The sequence below is a fragment of the Monodelphis domestica genome, chromosome 4, assembly GCF_027887165.1.
Source record: "Monodelphis domestica isolate mMonDom1 chromosome 4, mMonDom1.pri, whole genome shotgun sequence".
Lineage (NCBI taxonomy): Eukaryota > Metazoa > Chordata > Mammalia > Didelphimorphia > Didelphidae > Monodelphis > Monodelphis domestica.
In genome coordinates this window covers 378,476,412-378,486,198 of record NC_077230.1, presented here as the reverse complement: position 1 = coordinate 378,486,198, position 9,787 = coordinate 378,476,412, and the positions used below count along the sequence as shown (strand labels likewise).

General features: G+C 47.1%; 1 protein-coding gene across 9 annotated transcripts in view; it reads right to left on the bottom strand.

The window, feature by feature from the left end:
- Nucleotides 1-4,195: 4,195 nt before the first annotated feature.
- The window catches only part of AHDC1 (AT-hook DNA binding motif containing 1), a 95,922-nt gene continuing 90,330 nt past the window's right edge, over nt 4,196-9,787 (bottom strand). For all 9 annotated transcript variants that reach the window (XM_056795449.1, XM_056795456.1, XM_056795452.1 and 6 more), the window contains one exon: nt 4,196-4,872. The gene's annotated coding sequence lies outside the window, so the exon portion shown is untranslated. The remainder of the gene's footprint in view (nt 4,873-9,787) is intronic.

Below are 9,787 nucleotides of genomic sequence, written 5' to 3'. Positions count from 1 at the left end.
GTGTGGTACACTTGAATGAATATAGAGTTGGAGTCCCAGGACCTAGGTTCAGATCTCAGTTCTGCCACTCACCACCTGTGTCACCTTGGACAAATCAGCTAAGTTCTGTGGGTCTGGGTTCAAAATAAAAAGGCTACATGAGCCATCTTTGAAGGCCCCTTCCTCTGTTTATGACCCCATGAACATACAATGTACATGTACTCATTTGCTAAAAAACACAAGCATGTACCACTTTTTACACACACACTCAGAGTTACACTGTTGCTCGAGCATACACACACACACACACACACACACACCCTAATATACCTAAGTTGCAGACACCTCTACTAAAGAACCTCCCTCACAACACACAGATAAATGCATGCTAAAACCAGCTAACTTTCTCCCTCTTCTCCCTCTCCTTCTTTCTCTCTCCTTCCTCTCTCTCTCTCCTCCTCTCCCCTTCCCTCTCTCTCTTTCTCTCCCTCCCTCTCCTTCTTGCTCCCTCCCTTCCTCTCTTTCTCTCCCTCCCTCTCCTCTCTCCTTCCCTTCCTCTCTCTCCCCCTCTCCCCTTCCCTCTCTCTTTCCCTCCCCTTCTCACTCCCTCCCTTCCTCTCTCTCTCTCTCTTTTTCTCCCTCCCTCTCCTTCTCCCTCCCTCCCTTCCTCTCCCTCCCTCTCCTTCTCTCTCCTTCCCTTCCTCTCTCTCCCCCTCTCCTCTCTCTCTCTCCCCCTCTCCTCTCCTCTCTCTCTCTCTCCCCCTCTCCTCTCTCTCTCTCTCCTTCTCTCTCTCTCTCTCTCTCTCTCTCTCTCTCTCTCTCTCCTCTCTCTCTCTCTCTCTCTCTCTCTCTTCCCCTCCCTCCCTCCCCCTTCTCCCCCCTTCACACACACACACAATCCAACTCCTCTAATCTGTTCCCATCAGCCAGAGGGCTGCCCTCCTTCCTTTCCTGCTGGGATGGGCCTCTAGCATAAAGCTGGAGCAAGGCTACTTGGAAGGCCCTAGCATATTGTGTCATGGCCTCAGGATGTGGCCAGGTGGAGGGGATAGGGGGGAGGGGAGAAGCCCCTCAGATCCTGCCAGACCAGAGTGAGCAGAAAGAATGGAAATTCTGAGCCAGGGCCCCCATGGGGAGATTCCTGAAAATTCCCCGGCCCTTAACCCCTTCCATTCCAAACAGTGAGCCTCTTCCCATCATGTACACTTGGTCTTTTTTATCTCAAACAACACCCAGCGTCCTCTTCTCCTCTGCTTTGCCTTCTCTCTTACAGAGCCCCACATGATTCCCATCTGCCACAATGAACCACCATGTCTCTTATGAAGTCCCCATCCAACCCACTGAACATACCAATCTGCTCATGAAATCCATTCCTCCACACTGAGCTTCTGTCCCCCTCCCCATCCATCCCCTTCAAGGAGCCCCCCATCTATTTCACTGAGCTCACATCCCCCTCATGGAGCTCCTATCCTACACCCTAAGCTTCCCTCTACCAAAAAGAACCATCATTCCTTTCCTCACTCCACCCCCTATCTCTCTTAGAACTCCCATACTTGTTAAGACCCTTGTGCAGTGATGGTGAACCTTTTAGAGACAGAGTGTCAAAACTGCAATCCTCATGCTGCAGGTGAGCCCCCGCCTTACCCCAGAGGAAGGAGGAAGCATTCCTATTGGGCTGCTGGGTAGAGGGGCAGGTGATGTGGAAAATGTCCTCAGGAGGGCATGGAGAAGAGAGTGGGCCCCCTCTGGCACATGTGCCATAGGTTTGCCAAAATGGCCCTAGAGACTGGATCAGCTCCAGATCTCCTGTGCCTCCAATTCCCATCACAGAATACCATTCATAGCCCTTGATACCCTTTCTCTGCCTTGACTTAGAGGTTATATGGTAGCCTCTGGCCACAGGTGGAAGGGGATGGGGGTGGGGGAAGCCCCTCAGATCCAGTATGACCAGTGTGCAAAGAGTATGGAAATTCTGACCCAATCCCCCAAGACTGCCCTGTATCTGAGCTGAGTCTTTAGTGGGCCTTGCCCATCTGCCTGCCAGGATTGGCACTGTCAGTGCCCTTTCATGACACTACTTTTTCATCTCTTCCATCTACCTTCTCTGAGGACCCCAAGCTTCGTGTTTCTCCCAGACACATTCACTCATTCCTCACATGCCAACCCTCCTCTCCACCCCCTGCATGTATCCCTAGCTCTTCTTCCAAGGTTCACTAAAGTCCTCCCCTTGCTACAGGGTGGCCTACCCAGCTGCCAAGCCCAGTTCTTTCTCTCCTCCTGGAAGCCTTTCCTGACTAATTCCCTGAACCTTTGATCAGTTCCTTCTTCTTTATTCTTCCCACCCCCAGAATCAAAATCTACATTTGAGAATACTCCCAAATCATGGGTCCTGCTGTCCCTGGACTGGTAGCTTCCTCCTTCAGGCTTAATAGGATAGTCTGATAGGGCTGTGGGTTCAGTAAGTGGGATGTGTTGTTCATCTCAGATCCGTCTTTCTGTGGTGTGGGCTGTGTGTCCCCCAAAGATCAGGGTCTTCCTGACAGTTGGGCTAGGGTCAATCTCAGATGGGAGAGTCCCCAAGGATCAGGGCCATGCCCCCTTTCTTAGTCTAGGAGCTCCCTGAAGGCAGGAACTTAGACTATTGGCTCAGTCTTGGGGAGAATGATATAATGACAAAGAAAATCAAGGGAATGGAGGGAGAGTCAATAAAAGGTTGTCTTTCCCTCAATCTTGAGTCTCCCTCTTCCCTCTTCAGACCAAGGGCTTCCTGAGGGCAGGGGCTGCCTCTTCCATCTCCTTCTGCCTCTGGATTTCCCAGGGTCCAGCTTCCATTTCCTCCAGTAAGAAATAACACAAAGAAGAAATCTCACCTGAGATATACCAGGTTTTAATATTAAAAATGTCTCCAGGGACAGGGAAAATCCCTAAATTGACAAAAGTCCTAGAAAACCCCTTTGTATGGAGTCTTGGGAGGAGGAGCCCAGGAGCTCCCCCTAGGTATGGAGATGGAGGGAGGATAGATGCAACTGGGTCTTCTCACATCCTTGGGAGAAATACCAGAAATGTACACAAAGAGAATTAGGGTTTGCTCTACTGGGACCTTGCAGCCTGGAATAGTGGAAGGATTGCCAGTTCTGGAGTCCAAAGAGCTGGACTCAAATTCCATCTCAGATACTACCTGTGTGACCTTGGACAAATCACTTTACCTCTGTTTACCTGTTTCTTCATCTGCCAAATGAGGGATTGAGCTAAATAGCCATGAAGTCCTTTTTAACTCTGAATGTTGATTCTTTCCGAAATCTAGGTCCACAGGCCCCAGAAACAGGAGGTCCTGGGTTCAAATCAGGCCTTGGGAACTTCTTGTGTTTCTCTGGGCAAGTCACAACCCCCATTGCCTAGCTCTTACCATTCTTCTGCCTTGGAACCAATACACAATGATTCTAAAATTGAGAGTAAGGGTTTTTAAAAAAAGGAAAAAAGAAATCTAGGCCCAGACGTAGAGAGCAGATACTCAAACCTAGGTAGATAATGAGGACAAGGAGTTCTGCCTAGCTCTCAAGTGACTGGCTTTCTCTCTTGCCCAAACCCCTGGAGAGAATGGAGTCTTTTAGGAGGCCTGGAAGAAGGGGAGATGTAGCCTAGGTAGGTGGCAAAATTGGGGGATTCAGAAAAATGGACCAAAAGACTCTAAGGGGGCTCGAAGAATAGATAGACCTGTTGTTGCTGGGCCTGGGAAAAAGGGGTCCAAGAGTCCCAGAAAGAAAGAAGGGAATCTCAGGAGATCTGGAAGGAAAAGATCCAGGCCCTGGGTTGGTAGAGGCCGCCTACCAGATGGCAAACTCCATTCAAGCAGGCACTATCTCTAACTCCTCCAGGGCCCAGCATGGTGTTCCATACACAGTCAGTATTTGGTCAGTGTTTACTAAAAGGGATGGAAAATAGCCTTGAGGCCAGAGCTAGGAGGTCCCAGAAGGCTTGGGGCTGGAACCCTTGATGCAGGAGGATAGGTGCATTTGGAGAATGAGGATGTGGTGAAGGCCAGAGGGAGGGCGAATCTAGCACAAACTCTGGAGGTTGGGAGTCCAGGAAATGAAGTCTGGGAAGAGTGGTGGGGGCAACCATTTTGGGGAACCAGTGACCAATAAAAACTCCCCAGGCCCCTCCCTCCCACCACTTCCCTCCCACCCCCTACTTTGCCAACACAAGAATTATTGACTTTTTTTTTTTGCTTTTTCCATTTAATTTTTTTTAATACAAATTTGGATCTTTGGGTGTGTCCTGCCAACAGAAAACAACAACAACAACAGAAAAAGAAAAACAACCCAAAAGGAGTGAAAAAACCAGAAAGAAAAGCTGTCCCTAGAGAACCGTCCCCCCACCCCCCACCATGCGTATTTGCACACCACGGAACCACAGCAGATGTACAGGGTGCAATAAGCAATCCACAATTTATAATAAAACAGTATATACAATAAATAGGGTATTGTTCCTTTCTCTCTAACGACCTGTAAATAAATTTCTCAGTGCATACTGGAGGAGCTGCTTGGCCACTGCTTGGCCTCTCTCGCTCGCAATCTCTCGCTCGCTCTCGCAATCTCTCGCTCGCTCTTTTTTTTTGTCTTTTTTTTGTCTAAAACTGTGTTCTGTTTTGTTTTGTACATTTTTAAAAAGTATTTACAATTGCTGGTTTTGTGCAGAAAGAGCTCACCTTCCGCTTCTGCGTGGAGGGGTTATGGAGGGGAGGGGTTCCCGGGGTCCAGGGTAGGTGATGGAAAAGAAGAAGGGGGGCTTTGGGGTTCTGGGGGGGCAGCTGGGAGGGGAGGCAGAGGGGGTGAGTTGCTCCTGCGGGAGGTTGGGGACGATGGGAGGGATCTTGGCGTTGGTTTCTGAAAGCTGTGGAGAAAACACAAGACAGGAGGTCAGCACTGGGCTCTGTTGGAGGTTAAGAACAGTCAGAGAGCAATATCCCACCCATCCCACCCCTACCTCCTACCTCCATGGAAATGATAAGTCTGGATTATAGCAAACTCATTTTGGACTCTTCAATTTGGGACTGTACTAGAAGGTAGTAAGGAAGGGCCTCCATGTAGGAGGAGTCAGGAGACCAGATCCAGCCACTGACTAGATTTGTGACTTTGGACAAATCATTACCCTAACTCTTTGGCATCAGTTGTCTCCTCTGTAAAATGGGAGTTGGATTAGATGACCTCTAAGGTTCCTTCCAACTCTAACCTTCTATAGCCCAAAGTCCCTGCCATCTTTGACATTTCATGTTCTAATAGTCTGTATTCTGAGGAAGTCACTAGGAACTTTGATATTCTATATTATAAAAAGTCCCTTTCCATTCTGACATTCTATATTCTAATAGTCTATGTTCTGGAATTCTAACAATCTATATCAAAAAGATCCCCTTTCAGCTCTGACACTCTATGTTCTAATAGTCTATATTCTGAAATTCTAAAAATCTATATCAAAAAGATCCCCTTTCAGCTCTGACATTCTATGTTCTAATAGACTATATTCTGGAACTCTGACATTCCATGTCATAAAGACCCCTTTCAGCTCTGACATTCTATGTTCTAATAGTCTATGTTCTAGATCTCTGACATTCCATGTCATAAAGACCCCTTTCAGCTCTGACATTCTATGTTCTAATAGTCTATATTCTGGATTTCTAAAAATCTATATCAAAAAGATCCCCTTTCAGCTCTGACATTCTATATTCTAATAACCTATGCTCTAGAACTCTGACATTCCATGTCATAAAGACCCCTTTCAGTTCTGACATTCTATATTCTGGAATTCTATCAATCTATATTTTAAAAATCCCCTTTCAGCTCTGACATTCTATGTTCTAATAGTCTATGTTCTAGATCTCTGACATTCCATGTCATAAAGACCCCTTTCAGCTCTGATATTCTATGTTCTAGATCTCTGACATTCCATGTCATAAAGACCCCTTTCAGCTCTGACATTCTATGTTCTAATAGTCTATATTCTGGAATTCTAAAAATCTATATCAAAAAGACCCCCTTTCAGCTCTGACATTCTATGTTCTAATAGTCTATATTCTGGAATTCTAAAAATCTATATCAAAAAGACCCCCTTTCAGCTCTGACATTCTATATTCTAATAACCTATGCTCTAGAACTCTGACATTCCATGTCATAAAGACCCCTTTCAGTTCTGACATTCTATATTCTGGAATTCTATCAATCTATATTTTAAAAATCCCCTTTCAGCTCTGACATTCTATGTTCTAATAGTCTATGTTCTAGATCTCTGACATTCTATGTCATAAAGACCCCTTTCAGCTCTGACATTCTATGTTCTGGAATTGTGACAATCTATATCAAAAATATCTCCTTTTGGTTCTGACATTCTATGTTCTGGAACTCTGACATTCCATGTCATAAAGACTCCTTTCAGCTCTGACATTCTATGTTCTGGAATTGTGACAATCTATATCAAAAATATCTCCTTTTGGTTCTGACATTCTATGTTCTGGAACTCTGACATTCCATGTCATAAAGCTCTTTTTAGCTAGCTCTGATAGTCTATGTTTTAAGGGCACTTCCAATCCCAATATTCTATATTAGAATTATATATTGTATTCCAATGTCCTCTATTCTATGTTCTAAGGGTCTCTATTCAACCTAATACATCCTAGCTCAAAACCCTCCTCCTCCAAGAAGCCACCTGACCATCCATCTATCCGACCCATTCTGATCACACCCTATCATTAACAATTACATAAACACACTACAAAGAACTGTTACATGCTTTCTCAAATATTGCTTTGTTATCTAGTAGTTTTAAATACAATGTAATCCTTCATCGTTACTTAGCCCTTTACATAGTACCCTAAAATTTGTTCTCTTTTTATTGTCCCAAACCTCTGTAAGTATATGGTGCAAATATGATTTCCTCCCCATTTTACAGATAAAAACACTGAGGCCCAAAGAGAGGCAATGCCAAGCCACCCAGAGATTCTAAGGGATATTTCAGGTCTTGTCCAGATGGTAAACTTGAGAAAACCACAGGATTGAGAGTTAGAAGGGACTTTGAAAATCAGTGTCTTTCTCAACTCTTTATTTCCTTAGATGAATGTCCTGAGGCCCCAGTAGGTGACATAACTCACCCAAGGCCAGCCAGTCAACAATTATTATGCACTTACTATGTTCTAGGCACTGTGCTAAGCCCCAAGGGTTTCTAATTTATGATTCTTCAAAGGCAGAATTTGAACCAGTATCTTTCCAACTCCAGACCCAACTCCCTGCCTGCTATACCATGGGAACTCTGCTTTCTCCTGCTTATATGTTCCCTAAGCACCCATCGATATGTCAGGATGCTTGTTCTGTGGCTGGAAGGGACTCAGACTTCATTTTACAGTAAGGAAACTGAGGCTCCCAAAACTAGAGCTCTGCCCAAGGTTACCCAGATGGTGTGTAACAGAGGCAGGATTTGAACCCATATTCTAGGACCAGCTTATTTCTATTGTATTGTTCTGTCTTCCTTATCATTCCTTCTTCATATCCTTTTTTCTGCTTGGAGGCTTTCGGTAGCCTATGAGATCAAATCCACATTTCTTAACCCCAGTGGCTTGGCCCTTGCCACTCTTCTTTCTTAGAACTGATGCTAAGACAGAAGGTAAGGGTTTTGGTTTTTTTTCAAATCACATTTCTTAACCCAGCATTCTAGGCCCTCCATGTTTAGGCAACAGACTGGCATATGTCTTGTCCCATGTCACCTTATTCCCCCACTCTGCCATGGAGTCTCAGTACCTGCTGACCCTAAACATCTGTCACTTTCCTATTTTGGTCATTCCTTATGCCTGGAATGTCCTCTCTCCCCTTCCTCATCCACCCTCCCCTTGTAGAAAACATACCCATCCTTTAAGGCTTTGGTCAAGTGTCACCTTTTCTTTGATCCCTGATGGTAACAGTCCTTCCCTTCTCGGACCTCCCTTGGGTTATAATTCCTACATCCTTACGAAAAGGTTTGTCTAAATGCCTTATTATCCCACTAGACTTTCAGGTCTCATCTAAATTTCACATTTCCCCAGACTGATGCAATGTTCTGCACACAGTAGGCACCTAATGTTTGCTGAAGTTGGAGCAGCCATTCCATTCCAATCAATAAGCATTTCATGAACTGGACAAGTAGGGGATACTGAGGAAACGGGTACAGCAAATCCCAAATCTATAGGGTTCTTGCCCTTGGAGGTGATCTGATCACTTGTTTTCCCTTAGCGCTAAATATCTGAATATGCCATGGATCTGGCCTTTAGATTTCAACCTGACCTTCAACTGGATGATGTTAGAGGTCTGAGGTGGCCAGATGTCATCAGCTTTTTCCCAAACCTCTTTTGGGTTCCCTGGGAATCTCACTCCTTGCTCTCAGGCTTCAAGACCTGGGAAAGCTTCTTCCCTGGTTCAGAGAAGGGCTGACCCTTTTCAAATCTGAGGACACTGAGGGGCTGGGCTTGGGAATGACTGAATCCTCTTTTCTCTCACTCACAGGACTTTTAGCCCCCTCTGACTAAGCCCCTATCTCCCTCATCCACCTCTTTGAGCCTTGGTCCTCCTTACTGATCCACCTTCTCTTCTCTGAAGCCTCCCTACCTCTCTCAGTTCCCTGAGCCCCTCTCTCCAATTCACCCCTCCACCCCCGGCTCAGTCTTTCTTCTAAATGAACCCTCATCCCCCCCACTTAGCCCTCATCCTCTTCCCTGAGCCCCTATCTCCCCCCAATTCACCCCCATTCAGTCTTCTTTTTAGCTAAGCCCTCTCGCATCCTCTTCCTTGAGCCCCAATCCCCCTCCCTGATCCCCAACCTTCTCCCACAGTCCCTCTCCCCTCCCTGATCCCCCATCCCGTCCCCTCTCTCCCTGAGCTTCCACCCCAAGAACCTGCCTTTCCTCTCCTGACAATGGAGCCCAGAGGACAATGGGAAGCCACTCTCCCAGAAGCCAGAGAGGCCTCAGCAGACAGCCTCACCCACACTGTCAGAACATGCCTGCACTAAAGCCATGAGTGCCGCCACACGAGCCAAACCCTCAGCATGGCCCCGGGGCTGGAGAAGGCACCATCACTCAGGAAGCAATGATGAAATCAGGAGCGGGGACAGGGACAGAGTCCCCCCCCCCATGCTGTCTGCTCCCCACTCCTCCCACCACCTTCCCTGGCCCAAGCACATTCACATTCAGCTCAGCATCCCCTTCTTTGTCTCCAGGACATTCAGCAATGCGGATGGCTGTTTGGCTGTTAGTGCTGCTGAGGTTAGGCCTGCCAGGGACCCAGGAGGGATGTTGGTTTGAGAGTACAAGGCCGGATTACTGAAATGGCAGGTGAGGAACTGCCTTTGGGTTAGGAGGGGGGCTGAGAGCAGGGCAACAGGTCTAACACGGGGTGCTGTTGGGGGGCAGCCGGTGGGGCTGGGCTCTGCCAAGGTGCCAGGTCTATGACAGCAGGGGAACAAGGACAGAACAGCCGGTGGGGTAGAGGATCTCTGTCTAACAACGAGAGGGACACACGGGGAGGAAAACGTTGGGGTGAGGGATGTCTCTGTTGGGGTGACAGGTGTACTGTGGCTTGGGATGAGTCAGTATTGGGCAAAATCCTTAGAAATCTGTCAACGTCCAACACTAAAACCCAGCTGCATCCTGCCCTGCTGCACAGACTGACTCAGTCCTTGGGCCCCCCAACGGGGATCGGGGTCACTTGGGAGCCTCTCTACAAGTCCCCCCCTCTCCCATCAAGCAACTAGTAGTCACTGCCAATGTCCCTTTCCAAAGAGAGTCGCCATG